Source organism: Macaca thibetana, chromosome 12 (genome assembly GCF_024542745.1).
Source record: "Macaca thibetana thibetana isolate TM-01 chromosome 12, ASM2454274v1, whole genome shotgun sequence".
Classification (NCBI taxonomy): Eukaryota; Metazoa; Chordata; class Mammalia; order Primates; family Cercopithecidae; genus Macaca; species Macaca thibetana.
This window is the reverse complement of record NC_065589.1, coordinates 51483091-51504075: the sequence shown is the minus strand read 5'-3', so window position 1 is coordinate 51504075 and position 20985 is coordinate 51483091. Positions and strand designations below refer to the sequence as shown.

At 39.5% G+C, this 20985-nt stretch overlaps 1 protein-coding gene across 5 annotated transcripts in view; it reads left to right on the top strand.

Annotated features, from left to right (window-relative positions):
* MYO1B (myosin IB) overlaps positions 1-20985 on the top strand; it is a 182253-nt gene that overhangs the window by 64830 nt on the left and 96438 nt on the right. The gene's annotated exons all lie outside the window — the stretch shown is intronic.

Below are 20985 nucleotides of genomic sequence, written 5' to 3'. Positions count from 1 at the left end.
AGGGTAATAACAGTTCAACTCAATAAACATTTGAGTGTTGTGTGCGCAGGATCGCATCCGACCCCTCCAAGTCATTTCCCCTCTCTACTGCCTTATCTTTTTTCTTTCTTCTTCCATTCCCACCAACATAACATGCTGCAATATTTCTCTTGATTCCGCATCTCCTAGCTACCATACCATTTGTTTCCTTTATTACCAAACTGTTTGAAAAGTTGGGTATGCTTATTGTCTCTAGTTCATCTCTTTTTCTTTTGTAAATCACTCTAATTGGGCTTTCATCTCCCACTCCACTAAAACTTCTTTTCAAGATCATTTTTGACCTCCATGTTATCAAATCCAATGGTCAAATTTTGAAGCTTCCTCTTCCTACATCAGCAACATTTGACAACATGACCGACTCCTTCCTGGAACCCTTTTAAAATGTGGCTTACTGGCTTCCACATTTTCCTGTCTTTCCCCCCGCCTTGGGCTGCTCCATATCCAGCCTCCGCATTCCTGTGGCAAGTCCAGGGGCTCCACTCTGGGATTTTTGCTTTTCTCCTTTGTAGTCATTATTTAGATGAGCCCACGTGGGCTTCAAATACCCTCTATGTGCTGACAATGCCTCCTGGATTTAGATCTCCAGCTGGATTTCTCGCCTGACCTGCAGGCAATCCAGCTGTGTTCAGCTCTGCAGCATCTCTTTGGATAAGGGGCATATCAAACCTTAGCATGCTTCAAACCAGACTTAGGATTGCCCCACTCCCTCTTCTCTTTCTCACCTTGGTCAGTGGCAGCATCATCCTTTGGTTACTCGATGCAAAACTGTTTTTTTCCTTTTCTCCTACTGCACACTCAGTCCGTCATCAGGTCTTATGCATCCCAGCCTGATCATCCTAACCACCTCCATGACCACTAGTGTGTGCCCCAGGCTACCACCCTCCTTTGCTTGGATTATGGTGGTAACCTCCTCACTGCGTCCCTGCTTTAACTTTCCTGTTGCCTCTGCCTCCATCCCCTCAACCGCCAACTGTCTTATCTCTGTGAATGTTATGGCCACTGCCTAGAGTGATCTTTTTTGAAAGATCTCCATCAGATTGTTTTTCTTTACTGCTCAAAAAACCTGCAGCGACTCCCTCGTGGCCTGCATGGCTCCACTTGATCTGGGCTGTGGCCGCCTCCCTGACTGCATTTGTTACTTCTCACCCTCCCTCCCCAGCCACACTGTCCTCCTTGCTCCTTCTTGAACATGCCACTCTCAGCATCATTCTTGTACCATAGAGGGGCTGACTTATTCTCTCACTGCAGTCAGGAATAGCAATCCCTGATATAGCAGTTCCTTCCCCAATCACCTGTTATTCTCTTAGACTACTTTATTTTTCTTCAGAGCATTTGTACTTACCTGACATCTCACCATGGACTCATTTTTTGTTATTTATTGTCTTCTGCATTAGAATGTCATCTCCATGAGCACTTGTGCTTTGTTTATTTTACCATCCCTGTATCCATAGTAATTAGAACAATACCTGGTGCAGAGCAGCCACTCCATAAATATTGGTGGAGTGAGTGAATGAATGAATAGATTGGTGGGGGGTGGGAGGGCTGCTGTTTGTTAGAAACTGTAGAAGATGTGGTTTTGTCTTTAAGGATCATCCATTCTAGTTGTGGGTTGGGGGTAGCTACATAAGCCACATTTTAATGTAGCGGTATACTTACAAGGAACAAGTTAGAAGTGCAGAAAAATTGGTGGGTTCAGAAATTGTGAAGGTGCCACTTGTGTTGAGTCTTGAAGAAGAATTTTTTTTTTTTTTTTTTAAAGACAGAATCTTGCTCTCTCGCCAAGGCTGGAGTGCAGTGGCACAATCTTGGCTTGCTGTAGCCTCCACCTCCTGGGTTCAAGTGATTCTCGTGCCTCAGCCACCTGAGTAGCTGGGATTACAGGCGTGTGCCACCATATCTGGCTAATTTTTGTATTTTTAGTAGAGGTGAGGTTTCACTATGTTGACCAGGCTGGTCTCGAACTCTTGACATCAAGTGATCTGCCTGCCTCAGCCTCCCAAATTGCTGGGATTACAGGCATGAGCCACTGTGCCCGACCTGAAGAAGGAATTCTTGAAGTAGGTGGCTTTTGTAGTTCATAGAAGATAAGGCAAAAAACAGTTTTGGGTATGGCATAATGACCCTGGATGTTAGGAAAGGGAAATGGTATTAGAGTTGAGAATGTAGAGCTATTTTTTAATTTTAATACAACATTCAAATACCAATGTGCTTGAATCATTGGGAAGTTTGAAGGATTATGAAGGTTATTCCAAAGTAATAGGAGGAGAGTTTGGGATAAGGAAATTACTTAAAATTACAAGCTATGTGTCTGGAAAAATTGCCATCTTACATTTCAGTCATCAACTGGAAAAAATTTTCAGACTTGTTAAATATGCCTAAATGTATACGTGTGTAAATGCGATGTTTTAATGAATGAGTGGTGAATGATTTAATGTTGAAATGATATAAGTGTAAACAGATGTTAATTCATTTGTTTTGCAACAGAATTTCTAGTTGCTATTGGTGTTGAGTCATAATGTTATTTAGGAAGGGGCAGCATTTGATATGAAGAACACTGAGTTTAACCTTAATTAACTCTTACAAAGCCCTTTGAAGCCATCCCCTTAGGATATTAGTGTTCATTGGATGCATAGATGGTCAGCTTGAGATCCAAAAAGAATATCCTTGTATCCTCAGTTACCGTAGGAACTTCCTAAGCCTTATAGATGACTTAGCCTACTTTCACATAAATTTAATAACAGAGGAATAAGTTAGAGTATATACATTTTCTACTAATGTTTTTCCATCAGTCCACATCAACAGCCAAAATTAGGCTGTTTTAGCACCTGGAGGGAGAGATGATTTGGGTGGTTTGCACCACAGACCTCTACCTTGGGAAAACACATGCAGGCATAATCATAGGTTATCTGCGGAAGATCTTGGGTTTCTGGCTTAAGACTGGAGGGTTTCGTTTCTACTTTTATCCTCTATATTTTCATGAAGGGTTGCTAAGGGCCTTGGATGTTTTTTTTAGAAATTGCTAGTTTTTAAGCCATTGCTTTGCTTTCAAAAGGCATATTTTCACACTCATACACCATACCTCACATTTGGCCATGCAGTGTTGCTCCTGCTTTTATCTGTATTTATAATTAGTTTGGCCGTTATTAATAGCAGAGGCTTATGCATATTTTTCTCAAGTGAATAGCATTATGGATTAAAAAAAGGGACATTCAAAATGGCAGGATCTCATCTAAGGTCAGGGAAATGTATTAAAGAAAAGTGTTACCGAAGTATAAAGGTGTTAAAGGCATAAATTATAAAATGAACACATGTAGCTATTTAAGATTACATGATAGAGTGAGTCATGGCTATCTGGTTACTCATTACCTGGAATGTGGGTACAGGGAAGGAGGAAGTGTGGAAACGTGTTCCTAAAACAAATAGAAAACGATATATAACACTTTGAACATTTGCGTCCTTTCTATAACTTAACTTTTATTATAAGAATATTATATCTATGATTGTTAATGTCATACTTTGTCTTATAGGCATAGTTTAGGTAGCAAAGACACATTTTAAATTTTGAAAATCTTTGTCATTTTCTATAGTTAGAGACTTTAACTTTCTTTGATGTTTACCTCTATATTGCATTGATCTTGAATAGGACTCTTTTAAAACCAGAGCTAATTAAAAATTCTGGCTGTGAAAAGAGAGAAATTGAGTTTGGTAGATTTGTAGCTAGTGATCAATTGTACATTTTTTTTTCACTTGGCCTCTGGTGGCCTACCGTTTGTGAAATCCCACTGTTTGCTTCATTTCTCCTCTTTCACAGGCACTCTGGTCTATATTCTGTTTTACTCACTCCACATATTGAAATCCTACTCATCTTTTGTGGTATATGGGAAACCACCTCCTTTTTGAAGCCTCTTCTCTAAAGGCCACTCGGTGGTTCTAAAACATGTAGTCCATATTATGCATTCTGTCACAACCATGACCTTTTATATATGATTTTTATTAATCATATGACTTTTATTTATCTTATATATCTCATTGTCTCCTATTTGAGTATTGGACTTCTACAATAGTGGGCATTTTTGGAAGAGGGACTACACATTATACTTTGTTGCTTCAAGATCGTTGGCCTTAAAATCTGCCTGTGTTTGGTTATCTACAGTTAACTTGTCAGGCAGCACCATCTTAATGTATTGTGTGTATTATAAAACATACACAAGACTGGGAATTTTTAAAAAGTGATGAATACAGAAATATAAACAGAAGTTCTGATGTTTATATTTGTACTCTAGTGGCTCATCTTGGGCATGCTAGGATGCCCACACCTCACTTCAGAAGCCTGGCATTAGGTACATAGTAGGTATTCAGGAAATAGTTATTTTTAGCCTTCAGCTATTCTGTACTGCTTACTAACATAATTCCCACCTGTTGGAAATGAAACTTGAGTTTACAGTCTAAGCACGTTTGAGACCTTGTAAGGGGGGTATAAGGAATGATTAGTCAGAATAAGGTAGGTTATTTTTGGGCGACAGGCCTTCCTAGCTCAAGGCATAACACAACAAAGGTTTGTTTCTCATGAAACACAGTTTGATGGAGGTCAGTTGGGTTTTCTCAGAGGCTCTACTAAAAATGGTTGATCAGATATCCAAGCTGCTTCTATATTGTAGTTACAATATCTGGAACACATGGCTTTTTTTTTTTTCTTTTTTCTTTTTTTGAGACAGAGTTTCACTCTTGTTGCCCAGGCTGGAGTGCAGTGGCACGACCTCCGCTCACTGCAATGTCTGCCTCCCAGGTTCCAGGAATTCTGCCTCAGCCTCCCAAGTAGCTGGGATTACAGGTGCCTGCCACCATGCCCAGCTAATTTTTTGTATTTGTTTGTTTGTTTTTGAGATGGAGTCTCACACTGTTGCCCAGGCTGGAGTGCAGTGGTGCGATCTCGGCTCACTGCAAGCCCCACCTCCCGGGTTCAGACCATTGTCCTGCCTCAGCCTCCCGAGTAGGTGGGACCACAGGTACCTGCCACCACGCCCAGCTGATTTTTTCTATTTTTAGTAGAGACGGGGTTTTACCGTTTTAGTCAGGATGGTCTTGATCTCCTGACCTTGTGATCCATCCGCCTCGGCCTCCCAAAGTGCTGGGATTACAGGTGTGAGCCACTGCACCTGGCAATTTTTTGTATTTTTAGTAGAGACGGGGTTTCACCATTTTGGTCGTGAACTCCTGGTCTTGAACTCCTGACTTCAGGTGATCCACCCACCTCAGCCTCCCAAAGTGCTGAGATTACAGGTGTGATCTACTGCGCCCGGCCCACACGGCTTTTAAGATTGCTGTGGAAGGTGAAGAGAGAGCATGATAAGGTCTTCTTCAGTGACCAGTGCATAGTCACATGGGCCCAGCCTAACTGCAAAGGAAACTGGGAGATACATTCTCCCCTTGTGCCCAGGAAGGGAAAATGTAATGGGATTTAGTTAATATATCACATGGTCTCCTGTCTGCTAGGATTATTTCAGTAAGATTGTTGCTGTTTGATAATTTAACTTGTGGATATCATGTAAAGCAAGCTTCTGTGTGAATTTAAACTTGAGTTCAGTAGTATAATTTAGAATGAAAGCCCTCTTAAAATATTTTCAGTTTTTTAAAAAATAATAATTGTAATCATGGTGAATTTCCACATTTCCAGTTTAATTTTATTTGAATGCATTTCTACAGAAGTAAAACTGTTCATCCATTTTTCATGTTTCTGTTGTTACTTTTTTTCTTTCACACTATTGTTTAGCAGACTTTAGTAGCTTTTTGGTTTATTATGAACAAAGACTTTTTTAGTAGTGTTACATTTGGTTGCTATTGCTTACAGAAATAGTTGATACTATGTGATTATTGGTGATTATTTGAAGATGTTTTAGTGCTGTGGTAATTTATTGGAGTAGATCCATCTTTGTTCCAATTCTCATATTACTGATTTTCTTGGAACCAATGTGTCTATTGGAATTATTAGAAAATTAGATGTTGGTCTTTTCTATATTCATTCGCATATTCATCCATTGGGAATTTTGGTAAAATGGTTCTAACCAGCTTTGAAACTTAAGCCAATGCAATGTTAATGTTTTTGGATTCAACTCTTCCCAGATGGGTGATGAATAAATAAAAGTCAGTTTCCCTTATATTCAAGAACTTAAAGTTGTGTTTAAGGACAACTTTAATTAAGTTCTTTTTCCACATATGACTATAGTCAAAGAAGGTGAAGAAATATGAAAATTTTAGAAAAGATTGCAGAAGAATATTTTTGTTAAGAAAGGAGAATAATGGGTTTTCGCAGGTGAGATGGGGAAGTTTCAGGTTATTGGATAATGCATTAAGAGTTCTATTTCCATAATATGAGTCAGGGCAATAGGCTTTCAAAATTTCTCTTGTCTCAGTGGTGCTATGTTTTTAAATTGTAGATTTTTTATTCTGCTAAACCCGTGTGTGTCTGTTTGCATACTGAAGATTTTTCTAGATTTGGTAAGAGTTGCAAATGTTACAGATGTAAGTGAATAAACAAAAATTATCTGGGAAAATGTATAGCTCTTCTTATAAGGGGGGTTTGTATATTGTGAGGCATATTCATCCATGCTCCCACCCCTTATCCTCCCACTGTCCGTCCATCCATCCATCCATCCATCCATCCATCCATCTTCCCCTGCTCCCTCAAAGCAAAGCTTTTCTTGTATGCATATATTTTAGTCATACCAATTGCCTTTTTTAGATTTTATAGTTCAGATACATATGAAGAAGATCAGTGTGAACTAATTATTATATTCCCCACTTTCAAAATTATCTTTCCTACTATTCAAAATAGTAGGCTGCATAGTAAGCTGACCAAAGGCAGTTTAGTATTTTATAGTCAATGTAGTAAAATAAATAACTTTCTAAAACTCAGAGCAAAGGAAACATAGAAAATAGATGAGACCCCAGTGAAAGTTAATACCATGACATCTTCTAAGCTTACTGAACTTGAACTTTTCATTTCCTGGTAGTCAAAGCAAAAAAGGGAAATGTGATCAGTCACATTATTTTTGCATATAAGATCAAAGTGCATTTGCTCAAAAGAAGCAAAGTTTTCCTTGCCAGTTAGATTTCAAAGAGATGTCTCCTATGAGACTGACTGTGTGAAGGGTGTCATCATTAGTAATGCATTTTAGATAGCTGCTTCTCATGTCACTAAGTGGAAGCAGTGGACATAACACCAAAGCACAGTTTAGGAGAAGCAAATCTATAAGATGTTTAAGTAAGTGGCTGTCATCCTTGGGCTGTTTGTTAGAACCAGTTCAGAATTCCCTTAGAATGTATAGGGTTGTGGAGGGGGAACAAGGTTTCAGCTACCTAGGTGCATAGTATACATCCAGGGATGGGAACCATGGGTACAAGTGCTGAGCTTATTGATGGTTTGATTCAATTAAAGAGTGCAAGGAACAGATAGATTGCAATGTTTCCTTCAGGTGCCTGGTAGTTCTGTGACAGTTTTTTGTGTTACTTATTTCTTTTCTGTTTTCTCGTAAATGGGCTTTGAATTAAAAGTGGTCTTCAGATAATTGGAGGTTTTATTCTCTGGTAAAGGCCTAGAGTACACAATTTCCACTGCCAATAAAAGATCCTTAATTTTAAAATTCATTAATAGATTGGTCTGCCTTCATTTTACGAAAATTTAGGAAGCAAACCTAGACTCGTTTGAATAGATGGCCCCTCATCTCTACAGAGATTTCTACAGAGATTAGGGACCATAAGTCATATGACAAATAGAAAGCTCTCCAGACTGGAACTTATTTACGATGATGATTCCCAGTCTTTGGGCCTCTGGAGTTATGGTAGAGATTGCTGTTTTCTCAATCAGTAGGTATTTGAAGTGCACATATTTGAAGAGAACCGTCATATGTGAGTGTGAGTGTGAGTGTGTGTGTGTATGTGTGTTTTAACCTTTAAGCAATAAGGCTAGAACTACTAGTCTGGAATGGTTTTAGAAATTGGCATTTCCTATTTGACAGTTTATAAAAATGTCAGGGATGTCTTCCTTTAGCAGGTGTTCAGTTCTAAAATCTCTGGAGACATGTGGCTTCATTCCAAATCTCTGTAGATTTTCTTCTCTGTCAGCAAGCCTGCCATTGGCATATAGAAAGCTCCAGTCAGGGTCCTCTGGCATCATCCTAGGACTTGTCACTGAGTTGATTGGATGTAACAGCATGTCACATCTCAGGGGGAAGAACGGCATGCAGGTGAGGAGCAGAGGTTTGTCACTGTAGCTTTTCTAGGCAGTCTCCTAGCAATTTAAGTTAGAAAGATTTAACGTGTGGAGTCTTTGAAGATGTATCGGTTCATTCATCCAAGAAAATTTTGAGCACCGCACCTCTGCAGGGTTCAGTGATTTTATTGGTGCAGAAAACCTGTTCTCAACATAATGTTAATTTGGAACACCGAAAGTAATCCTTCTTTGGAGGACGTATTTTGATGTGCGGAGGCAGAAGGGGACTGTGATAGGTAGCTCTTGGTAGCTTTAGCAAGCCATGATGGAGGGAGAGCCTTGGACTTGAGGATCTGGAGAGCAGGGGCAGCCTCATTTTTATTTTTGCATCCTGTCCGATGCTGGGCCCAGTTGTTGGCAGATTGTAGGCGCTGGATACATCGGCTATAGAACTCAAGAGGGAAATGAGGATAAAAGTGATACTTGTTCAAGGGGGACCTAGAGAACTGACCACACAGTTTTTAGAGATGAGTGGGCATATCAGCTGGGAACTGGAAGCAAGGTAGGAAGGATAGGAGCAGCATATTCTCATTAGCCAGCTCTGAAGATGACTCTAATTGCCTTTGCTCCTTAGTTGGAGAACTAGCAAGGGCCTGCAATGTTACTAGTGCAAATGTAATCACACTTTGACTTTTAAAAGGAGAGTTAGGTGCCTATGTCTTCCCATTGAATTTATACAGACTAGCATTAGAGCGCATTGCTGAGTCCAAATAACCCAAATGAAGAATTTTAACTAGAGTATAAAATAGAGCCTCACTCCTCTTTAACTTAATTCTTTATTTTAAATCCACAGAGCTCTTTCTTTGTAAGCATATGAATGTGCACTTATATATGCCTACTGAAATAACACTTTATTTCATTTCCTCTTTGTTATTTGCAAATAGCTGGCAAGCAAACATAGACTTTGAAAATGCCATACATTAATTTTATCTCTTTTTTTGCATGAATAGGAGAAAAGGTGATGTTAGGATTAATTACACCAGTTTTTTTCTGAGCATATGCCATGTGTTGCACTGTGCTAGGGAATTAAGACTCACCGTCTTAATTCTCTCAAGAGAGAGAAACTGTAAACAAAAAGGTCTCCCAAACTTAAAACACAACATATTACACACCATATTACAAGGCTGTAATAGATGTAGAAATAGGATTTTATAGGTGTACAGGTAAGGGACTCCTAGAGCGAACTGAGAGGCAGGGAGTTCCAAGGAAATGAGCCAGGAAAAGTAGTAGGGCCAGCTCTAGAGAAGGGCCTTGCTTGCTCTGTAATATGTAGCACATCAGTGAGAAATCAAGCTTTTAGGATTTGGTTCTGTATGAGTGTATCTTGCCTGGTTTTGACCTTTCTGGGTAACCAGAAATCAGTCTGGGAATATAGAAATGGAGCTTTCATATTGAAGATACAAGCTTGTATCAAGCTTATATTTTGTAATAAAAATATATGTATTATGTAGAGCTCCCAAGGACCTGATGCCTGTCTCCAGATTACCCTGAAGCAGTCTCTGTTCTGATCCAAGGTCTCTCACTTCTACCCAGCTATTTTGGGAGGATTGTCTCTAGTCTTTTATCAGATAACTTTAAGCCCCTGCAGATATGTAGTAATAAATACCAACTTCTGCTTGCAGATTCAAGTGTTTGCTTCTCTCAAAAAATATATATGTAATCTGTGTGTGATATTTCAACAGTCATTTTCTTGTAGCCACTTTTGAGACGTATTGACATGACCTAAAACACTTTCAAGCAGATATTTGAGTGCTGTGCATTTGGATGTGTTCTGAAGCAGCGCTGTCTCTGATGGAAGCGTGTAAGAGTTGTTTGAAGCCCTTTGTATCAGGGCACTTTCTGTGTACCGATGTTAAATCTCCCTCTAGCAGTCACATAGTTTAAAGCATGGCTGTTTAGTCACTCCCTGCCTAAAGTCCAGGGCCAGGCACTGCCTAGATTGGTGGAGAGCATAGGAAGCTTGTAAACCGATGAGGGAGGGAGTGGCCTCTTTGCATTTTAGGCTAACTCCGGTAGGGAGGAGGGGGGCTGCAGGGAAGAGAGCCTGCAGGCAGAGTGGTATGTGTTATTTTTGCTTTACCCATTCTTATGTGACCACTTTGAAGTCATTTTGTTATGCAGACATTTTAGCGTTGAAAATACCATAAACATAAGCAATCACAAATAATATGTAGAACAGACTTGGCATCTTCAGCTTCCTTATTGTTGAAACCCTTTCTTTAGAATGGCAACCAGGACTGGGGTAAGGGAGGGAATGGAAGTGGAAACCCTCTGGAAGATACACTCATATAAGCCCTACTATGTTGACCATACACAGTCCTCTCAGAGAAAGCTGTCAAGTCACTCTAGGCCTGGAGCCTGCTTAGTCTCTGAGGGGGCTTCTCTCTCCATGGTCTGAATCATCATCCTCTGAGGTCCTTTGAGTCACTGATATTCTTTTTAAAATTAAGACATGGATTTGGTTAAGTCTTGATGGAACTTACTTGTTTTCTATTTGAAAGACTAGAGGAAGGGTTTCTACATTTTGTCTCTGTTCCAGATTTGCAAACCTTGTTTGAACAGATACATCATAAACCCTGGGTATGATGGGATATTGAGCCTCCGGACCACATGAGGATCATCTCAGTCAAGACTGCCCCCAAATCCTTGGACCTGCTGCTAAGACATCTCTCTGGTGCCTAAGCAAAATAAATGCATTATGCTTATAATCAGAGTACACCTTTGAACCATCGTTTTGGGGGACAGAACTGATACAATTTTGCTTTGAGTTCTAACAGATTTCTTACAGAAATGTTTAGAAGTATGAAGTTAAATCTGGCTACAAGGGGGACAAGATTAGGAATGGAGGAGGAGTCATGATAATGAAAAAAAGCAACGTATTTTGACAGCATTGTATCAAGATGGCTTGTGAAAATGTCTTGCTTAGATATAGAAATCCCCATTAAGAGGTTCCTGAAGGCCAAAAGTGAGAAACTCCTCTAAGACAGTGGCAAGCTGGTGATGGTAAAGAAAGGGTGGCTTTGAAGGTATTGGGTGGCTGGATGAAAGAAGAAAAGCAAAATTTTAACTCAAAAAAACTTTTTTCTGGTTCTAGTATTCTTCTCTAGTATTCCTCTCCTGGGAAAGGTTTTGTTGTTGTTTTCAGCAGGCACCATGGACCAAATGACTTGTCCTCACATAACTAAATTATTTTCTAGTTAGATAGTACGTGATTTCTCTAAACTGAGCTCCTGAGGGTAGGGACAGTATCCTTTGTATGCCTCTGCCTGACACTCTCCTGACACATAAAATGTTTATGGAATTAATGAGTACTGAATTATCTTAAAATTATTCCCAGAATACTTCCTTCTTTACAGTATCATGATATGAATTTAGCTATTAACAAGGAAGACTCTTATTATTCTTATTTTTATTATTTTGCCAATTCACTTTTCTTTCTGTACAATAGTATATGCAAGCTCAGACATTTCATGGTACATACACAGTGGTCTGTGTGTATGTATGTGCAAATATCTATATTCAGGCATCTCATTAATATTGGTAGATTTAATTGAATTTTGCAGCCACTCCATGAAATGGCCACAGATTTGATTTTCCTAAACATGGATGGATTGGCGACCTTGATTCTGTAAGGCACACCCACAGATTCAGCCCCCGCATACCTTTTAGTCTTTTGTTGAGTACCTGCTGCATTTCAGACCCAGAGCACTTTACAGACATCCTCTGCACAGCCCTGTGAGGCTTCAAGCATGAACCAAAGCTTGAAGAAGTTGATAACCTTTTACTACTGCCCATTTTCTCTCCTTTATGCATTAAAAAAAAAATTGGACAATATGTACTTGGAGTTCCAATTCAAATGGCATCTCTACCCATTGCCTTCTGTGATAACCTCAGCCAGATCTCTCTGCACTTCCACAGTATATGGTGCTGTTCAGGTCCCCAGCACAGTGCTTTCTAGGGCAGATAGGGCACTGGGGGCTGTCAGAGTTAGAGGAGAGTGTTTTACATTTGACTCTTGTAAACATGAAAGCTTCACTTAGCTAAGCAGTCTAACTCTTTGGGATGTGGATATGACGTACTTTAGATGAGAATGTATTTCTAAGTTAGACAAAGAAAAAGTGGCATATGAGGTGGTGCATTTTAAGGCTTTAAATCAGTAGGGAGCATCTGTCTGTAAAAAATAAGCAGAAACCATTCTTTTTAATAAGTGCAACATTAAATTTAGCATTAAGTTCTAAAGGTGATTAGCAAGGTCTGTAGAGTGACTTCTCTTGGGATAAGTGTTTCCATGATTTAGTTGCCTGTAACAGTCATAAAAATCGATCATGAAATTAATTGAAATAAGCCATTTTTGCCAAAAAGTTTGGAAACATTTGTGTTGGGAATTTGTTTAAAGTGTACTTACCTTGAACCAGAAAGGCTATTCTTGTAGACCATAAGTGTGCAATTCTTTTAAAAAGAGTTGGGTATTAAAAGGTGATAGTTAGAATTCTTTTGTTAAAAGAGATAGTAAAAATGCTTTAAGAGCTTATTGAATTTGAATTAAGAGCCCCAACTGCATATTTGTTCTTTTCCCCAAGTCGATGTGTTTTGTTAATTTCTGGATTGGGGATATAGCATAATTTCCTCCCGGCTGTCTGCTTCCTCCCAGCCTCTTTCCTTGCATGTGCGTTGGGGTTCAGATTTTGCAGCTTTCCATGACATGCTGCTTTCAGTAAAAGTCATCTTTCCTTTTCTGAATACCTTTAGGAGTTTGCAGGTATGTTTATTACCTTCTACCCCCTTTTTGTGGGGGAACTTAGATGTCTTTCTTGTTGGGTTTTAAGCTTCTAGACGACAGATTCTCTTCATCATCATCCTTAGAGCCCTCACAGTGAGTACAACGCCTCTTACCTCATGAGTATCCATGAACTCCTTTGGGAGCCCTGCTCTTCTGGATGACCTCACCCCTGCTTCCACACACTCTTCCATTTTAGTTATTAAGGGATTAAATCAAGGCAGTGGAAGCCATTCATGCTTCATTAATTTGTGAGATAACGGCCTGCAGTAGCAAGGGCAGATAAAGAAGTGGAATTAGCCTTTTTGCTTTTGACCTCTTGCCAAACCCCAACAGGATGCTCCGCTGTGGGGAACTTTCCCCCCTGTGGTGGTTTTGTGCCTAGGGCATTTCTAGGTACTGTTTTCTTTGAAGCAAGTTTCAGAAGGAAGTCCTCAGCAGCACAAGGAATTGCTGCTAAATTCCAAAGAGTGGCTTCCAGGCCCTCAAGACAGATGTTTCCTTCTCTCTGCTTTTATACCTTAAGTTCAGTCCTTTTCCTTCCTGGGATAATTTAGTCTCTCTAAATCCCTTATCTACTTCCTAATGTGTGTCTCCAGTACCTGGCTTTTGCAATCCACCTTTGCAAAAGAGTCACTCTTTGGCCCAGTTCACATTCTTACAAGTCCAGTAGAAGGAAAGGTGCTTATTTTGTTGAGTAACTCTTAGCAAGCTGGCTGGGGCAGACTTGAGGGTCTCCATTATGATTTGATAATGGTCAGGCCTCCAGGCTAGAAAAACTTTTGGGGTGTCCCTAAACTTCTTTGTCACGAGGATTACAAATACAAGTTCTAAAATCTTGAAAGAAAACTACCCCTTGTGTTTTAGATTATTTTTTGTAACTAGGATGTGAACTCCTGAAATAACGAGCTTTGCTTATTCTAATGCTGAAGTAGAAGAGTTTCTTGTCTAATTATGCAGGTGTTATGGGAAAGGAGTCCCAATCCAGACCCCAAGAGAGAGGGTTCTTAGATCTTGTGCAAGAAAGAATTTGGGGTAAGACCACAGAGTAAAGTGACAAACAAGTTTATTAGAGAATCAGAGAAACAAAAGAATGGCTACTCTATAGACAGAGAAGCCCCAAGGGCTGCTGGTTGGCTCTTTTTTCTTTTGTGGTTATTTCTTGATCATATGCTAAACAAGGGGTGGATTATTCATGAGTTTTCTGGGAAAGGGGTGGGCAAGTCCTGGAATTGAGAGTTCCTCCCCATTTTAGACCATGTTAGGTAAATTCCAGATGTTGCCATAGCATTTGTAGATTGTCATGGTGCTGGTGGGAGTATCTTTTAGCATGCTAATGCATTATAATTAGTGTGTAATGAGCAGTGAGGAGGACCAGAGGTCTCTTTCGTTGCCATCTTGGTTTTGGTGAGTTTTGGCCGGCTTTTTTTTTTTTTTTTTTTTTTTTTTTTTTTGCCACATACTATTTTATCAACAGGGTCTTTATGACTTGTATCTTGTGCTAACCTCTTACCTCATCCTGTGACTAAGAATGCCTAACCTCTTGGGAATGCAGCCCAGTAGATCTCAGCTTTATTTTACCCAGTCCCTATTCAAGGTGGAATTGCTCTGTTTTGAAGGTGTCTTACACAGGGATTTCTAGTTTTTAAAACATCGTAACACATGTGAACCATTTTATATACACGTAACATTCAGATACTATGATTTTCCTTCTTAGTGGTTACATTTGACTGCCAAGATTAAAGTATATTTTTGAGTGACCCGTTTAAAAAAATGTGAAATATGGTACATGTTGAGGCTGACCTAGGTAATCTATGAAATTTCAGAAAAATATTGTGAGATCTGTGTTTTGAAAACAAGTGTGATTCTAAAGGAAGAAGAAACTAAAATGCATATTCATCATATCCTATTTTAAAGCCTTACTTTCGAGCTTTATTCGATGCTTTACTGTTGTCATTCTAAAACAGATGTCATCTTAAAGTGATTTATCTTGATGATATTATTTTAGTTTTGTAGCCAGTAAAAACAATCCTTTTCCAGTTATGTAGCCAAAGGAAAGCAACATGGCCACCTATAAGAATGTAAGTGAAATTAGAAAATTACATGTTTATTAAAATTCTTAGAAAAAATGACTGTAGCTCATTTTCTAAGATAATTTTCACCTGCATTCTGCCATCTGTCATGCTATGGCATATATCTTTGTTATATTGGGATGGCAACTAGGGACTTCTTTGAGATTAGATGTATAAAAATCAAAGTGCAATGCCTAAAAAAAAAAAGTTGTTGTTGCATGGTATGTCTTTTTCTATTTTATTTCCTTTCAACCTATCTGTGATTTTATATTTTAAATGTCATTCCTGTAGGCACATATAGTTGAGTCTTGTTTTTATATTCATTCTTACATTCTCTGCCTTTTAACTGGAGTATTTTGTCCACTGACATTTAATGTAATTATTGACATGGTTAGATTTAATTTGTCATTCAATTATTTGTTTCTGTTTCTTCCCTCTTTTTTTTTTGTTGTTGTTTTTTGTTTGTTTGTTTTTTGTTCCCCTATTCTTGGCTTCTTTTGGATTATTTGAATTTTTTATTCTTTTTTTTTTTTTTTTTTTGAGGCAGAGTCTTCACTCTGTCGCCCAGGCTGGAGTGCAGTGGCACCATCTCGGCTCACTGCAAACCCACCAGCTCCGCCTCCTGGGTTTGTGCCATTCTCCTGCCTCAGCCTCCCGAGTAGCTGGGACTACAGGCGCCCGCCACCGCGCCCGGCTAATTTTTTGTATTTTAGTAGAGACGGGGTTTCACCGTGTTAGCCAGGATGGTCTCGATCTCCTGACCTCGTGATCCGCCCACCTCGGCCTCCCAAAGTGCAGGGATTACAGGCGTGAGCCACCGCGCCCGGCCTTTGAATTTTTTATTCTTATAATTCCATTTACTTTTTAGTTATTTTGGCTGTAGTTCTTCATGGGTTGTTCTAGGGATTATAATACACCTTAACTTTTTAGAATCCATATAGAGTTAACATTGTCCTGCTTTATGTGAAATGTAGAAACCTTCCAACCATTTAGGTATATTTACCATCCATCTCCCCCCAGTCGCATCTGTTATGTTTGTTTTCACATTGTTTTCTTTTTACTGCATAGTGCACACTTTGCCCATTGTCATTTATTTTGAAGAAAGGCTTCTCTACCTTTTCTTGCCCTGAAGCTTGGACTATTTAGCAATGTTTACCAGTGTTGTGGCTAGCAGGGGTAACTGTAATGTGTACATAAATTAATTTACCATGCTTATACTGGCATAGGACAAGACTGCAGCGAAGCTTTCCAGGATAAAGGTACAAATAACTATAAAGACTTATTTTCCCTAAAGTTTGACCTTAAGATGTGATAAGATGAATGTCTGGTGGAAGGGCGTAACACTAACTTGACAATGACATCAAAATATCAACTTGGGGATATTTTCCAAGCGGGCAAATATTTCTGAATTAAGAATATGAGACAATTACAGATGTAAAGATATAAGGAGGGCCAACGTAATGCCTCTCCTTAAGAAAACTCAAGGTTTCTATGCAAAACACACCACACAAAATTCCCTTTCTCCTTTTCCTTCTCTTCTATGTTCTTGTGGACCACCTCAATCCTGATTGGGCTTAACGTGAAGTTAGAATTGGGGAAGCACATGGAGGCTGGGCATTTTTAAAAAACACTTTTTCGGGGGTTAGTTTAGAAACACCCAGTTTTAGGACTAAACCAGAGCTAGAAAGGAAAAGAAATAGTTGAGACTTGTATATCTCAATTGTAGGTGGGAATTCTGAGACTGAGCTATTTTGAGAGGGTTGAATTCAAAAGGAGAATTTCCTGGTGTTATTTGAAAGTACTCTAATGAAAAGGAATACCATTTTGAGAGCTTTTGAAGAAAATGACTTGAAATAAGAAGGTGGAAACAGTTATCTAAGTTCAGGTAAGTTTCCTGAGACAAATTTAGTTCTGTTAAACACTTTGGCTAATGGAGAGGTCCAACTACCAGTCCTCAGAATGGATTAGATTCGCTTTGGAGAATGATTTCTGAAGCAACTCTATAGGGAAGAGCCAGAGAGGCTGAAACATGGGGCCATGTTTGAAAGAGCATAAGCTTTGGATCTATTTGGTGTCACAGACATCTTTTCTGCTTTGCACTTGAAACAAACCTAGGAAGGAAATGGCAGGGTGGAGAACATGGAGTTTTGGGAATAGAAGCCCTGCCATTGCGTCTGATGGCCATGAAAGCAGAACCACTCTGATGAACACTCTGAACAGAAATAAGATGGGAGAGGAAGATAAATACCAGCTAGACAATTGAGAACATGCAACCCAGCATTCCACCCTGACAGAAAATAGCAGATGAGCCCCAAACCAAACTTCTAAAACCTAAAAGTGATAGATACAGCTGTTGGGAAACATACTTAGCACTGGGAAAAGTTTGGCTCTCAAAGAACAGCCGTGTAGATGATCTGGAAATGAAGGGGAGATGGCCTTTAAACATCAGGCTGACCCTATTCTTAAGCTCAACTAGAGGACAGAAAAAGAGGATAAAACCATGCCCTTAATGTGGTAGGACTAAAACCATGTTTACCCCCTTACGCTATTGTCATTATATTATAATTAACCATTCATTTCTCTGTGTGGTAAATAACAATGCTGACACGGTCACAAAATAATGTGAAGCATATGGGTCACAACTGTTTTTAACTAAAGACTTCTCTAAAGATTTATTTAGGTTCCTTAATTACAGAGTGGCTTGGAAGACTGGCATGTGGTTTCAGTTTATAGTTATAAATGTTGGAGCTGATGATGGGTACGTGCTCATATTGCCAGAAAGGGAGAGGAACAAGATTGGGAGGGGGATTCGTGTTCTTTGGGAGCCTCCCTCTTGCCTTTTTTTTTTTTTTTTTTTTTTAAAGCAAGTGAAGATCTGTGTTTATAAGAAATAAGTGTGATGACATTTATACTGTCCTTGAGATGAGTATGCCAGTAGTTACAAGCCAATTTTTCCAGTACTTTAATTGGTAAATTTTCATGTCACTTTGAACTCAGTGGCTCTCTAGAATCCTGAAAAAATAAATCCCTTTTAACTTTTGTCTGCTATTAAAATTATACTCTCTAGGCCGGGCATGGTGACTCAAGCCTGTCATCCCAGCACTTTGGGAGGCCAAGACGGGTGGATCACGAGGTTAGGAGATCAAGACCATCCTGGCTAACACGGTGAAACCCCGTCTCTACTAAAAAAAATACAAAAAACTAGCTGGGCGTGGTGGCAGGTGCCTGTAGTCCCAGCTACTCGGGAGGCTGAGGTAGGAGAATGGCGTAAACCCAGGAGGCGGAGCTTGCAGTGAGCTGAGATCCAACCACTGCACTCCAGCCTGGGTGACAGAACAAAACTCCGTCTCAAAAAAAAAAAATAAGTATTCAACTTAGGTTCTTTGACTTAAAATGAACTCACTACAGGGTCATTTGGTGATCTTCCAAAGCCTCGTGTTTTTTTTTTTTTTTTGTGTGTGTGTGTGTGTGTGTGTGTGTGTGTGTGTGTGTGTGTGTGTGTGTGTGTGTGTGTGTGTGTATGTGTGTGTATATATGTGCCATATATGTTACTCATTTTTTAAGTAATTTTGCATTATTTTGGAACCAGTGGTAAATATAATGCAAAGTTGTAGTCCTGGGAGCATGGGAAAAAGGTCTGTATTCAACAATACATAAAGAATTCAGTGAATACGTATTATATATTGGAAAACATCTTTTGTGTTTGCTGTAATGTGTTTTCCTACATTTCTTGCCAATGATGATAATGAAAGTGGCATCTCGAAATATTGTCTGGACATTGGAGGAGCAGCAGGGGAGGAAGGCTCATCAAAAAATCTAAACAATGCTTTCCTTCCCTGCATGAAGGTCATAGAAGAAATGAATTTCCCAATGTTTATCCTTCTTCGTGGAGCTCACTCCAGTAGAGACTTTGCCACTGCTTCGAGAGAATCCACTCATTCATCCATCCCTTCATTTATGACTTGGTGTCGGTTACATTTCATGTTTATGTCTCTGTGGCATAAACATGGCATAAAGATTAATTAGAATGGCTCTGCCCTAGAGGAGTTTATATTCTGGTAGGGAATAAGAAGGTGTGTACATAACTAATTATAACACTGAAAGATTTTCTGACATTTATTCAGAGCTTTATAACTTTCAAAGTGCTTGTATGCACTTTTATTTGATCTTCTAAAGTATATGACTACATTCTCCATGTTGGAGATGGAGACACTGAAGTTCAGTCATGGTGATGACTTGCTTGAAGTCAAGTAGGTGTTGAGATACATCTATAGGACCCAGGGAATTGCATCTGAGATGTTTTCTGCCTCTGTGTTCATTATTTTCCACGATCCCCATTACGCAGTGGTGCACAGACTGGGGAATAAGAGAATATGAGAGAAGGTTAAGGCGGCAAGCTGCTGTGGAGCTTGAGCAAGGCTTTGGTTGTGTAGAGAATGGTTGAAAGGGCTTTGAGAGACAGAGATCAGTGTACATTGTTCAAAGGAACAAGCTAGAACAACCTGTTACTCAAAAAAGACCCTGGTGTCAAGATCTTTTTATTACTTTTTTTCTGTCTTTCGTTTTTTTATTCATACATCATGCAACAAATGTACTTAGAGTATACAGTACTTATTATATGCAGGGCAGCAGACTCACTGATATGAGGGTTACAAAGTAAGACTAGGGGTGGCTATCCTTGAGATTCTCACAGTAGGTCAGTTGGAAGGTAAGATACGCTGGCAAATAACTGTAAGAAAACATGATGAGAGAGGGAAGAACGTGATTCACAGTATTTCTGGGTTTAAGTTATGACTCTTCTGAGAATGGGATCATGGGCTTCTCATGTCATCTCTTAAGACCATGTTTCTTTAAAGAGGCTAGCATTTAATTTTGCAGATCTGTGTTGAAGAGTAAGTCCAATTGTGAATCCTAGGACACTTTACTGGGCTCCTGGCACATCGAAGGTGTTCAGTAAATTGTCATTATTTATGGTTCCGTATGCCTTTGGAAGAAAAGCCAAAGTCCTTGACTGGTATGAACAGCTCTCTGTGATCTGGTTGGCCAAATGTACACTATTCCTGTATCCCAGTCCTTCACCAGTCTCCTGCAGACTGGTTGCTCTCACATGCACCCTTATCACCCTGTGGTCTGTGCAAAATGCAGAGGTGCTATATCCCAGTGGTCAGTCTCAGGCATTAACTCTGGCCCTGCTGTGTCACACTGGCAGTGGACCTCAGCAAATTATGCCTTTGCTTTGTGCTGGTCTTATTGCGAGATTTAAAATGACTAAATGTAAAGAACTTGGAGGCAGTTCTGGTACATGGTAAATGTGGATATTATTAATTCTAATTACCGTCTGACTTTGCTACCGGCTGTTTATCATCCTGCGCTGAAGCTTCCTATCAGCTCTTTTGTTTTTCATTTGGAACCTGCCTATCTCTCTCCCCAGCTCATCTCTTATCCTCTCTTCATTATGCTTTGCTTTGCCTTCCAGCTACATGGAACTGCCCATTATCCTTCACCCCACCTGATGTTTTGGCCTTTATTTTTACCTAAAAGGCATTTGTCTTGCTCATTCTTTAGGACTGAGTTTTCTACCTCTTGAGTTTCTCTGAGTCCAATTTCCACCCCTTTGAGGTTTCTGTCTTGCTCTGCAATGCTTTGCACATACCTTTATCATTGGGCTTAATGTATTGGCTCCATTTTCTCTGTCTCTTTCTTTCCTGCTTTTGACGGAGAACTCCTGAAAGAAGGGGTCGAGCATTACTTGTCTACATTCCCAGCTTGTTCTTGACACATAGTAGACTCTCAACAAATACTTGTTAATAAATGAAGTGAGGACTTTA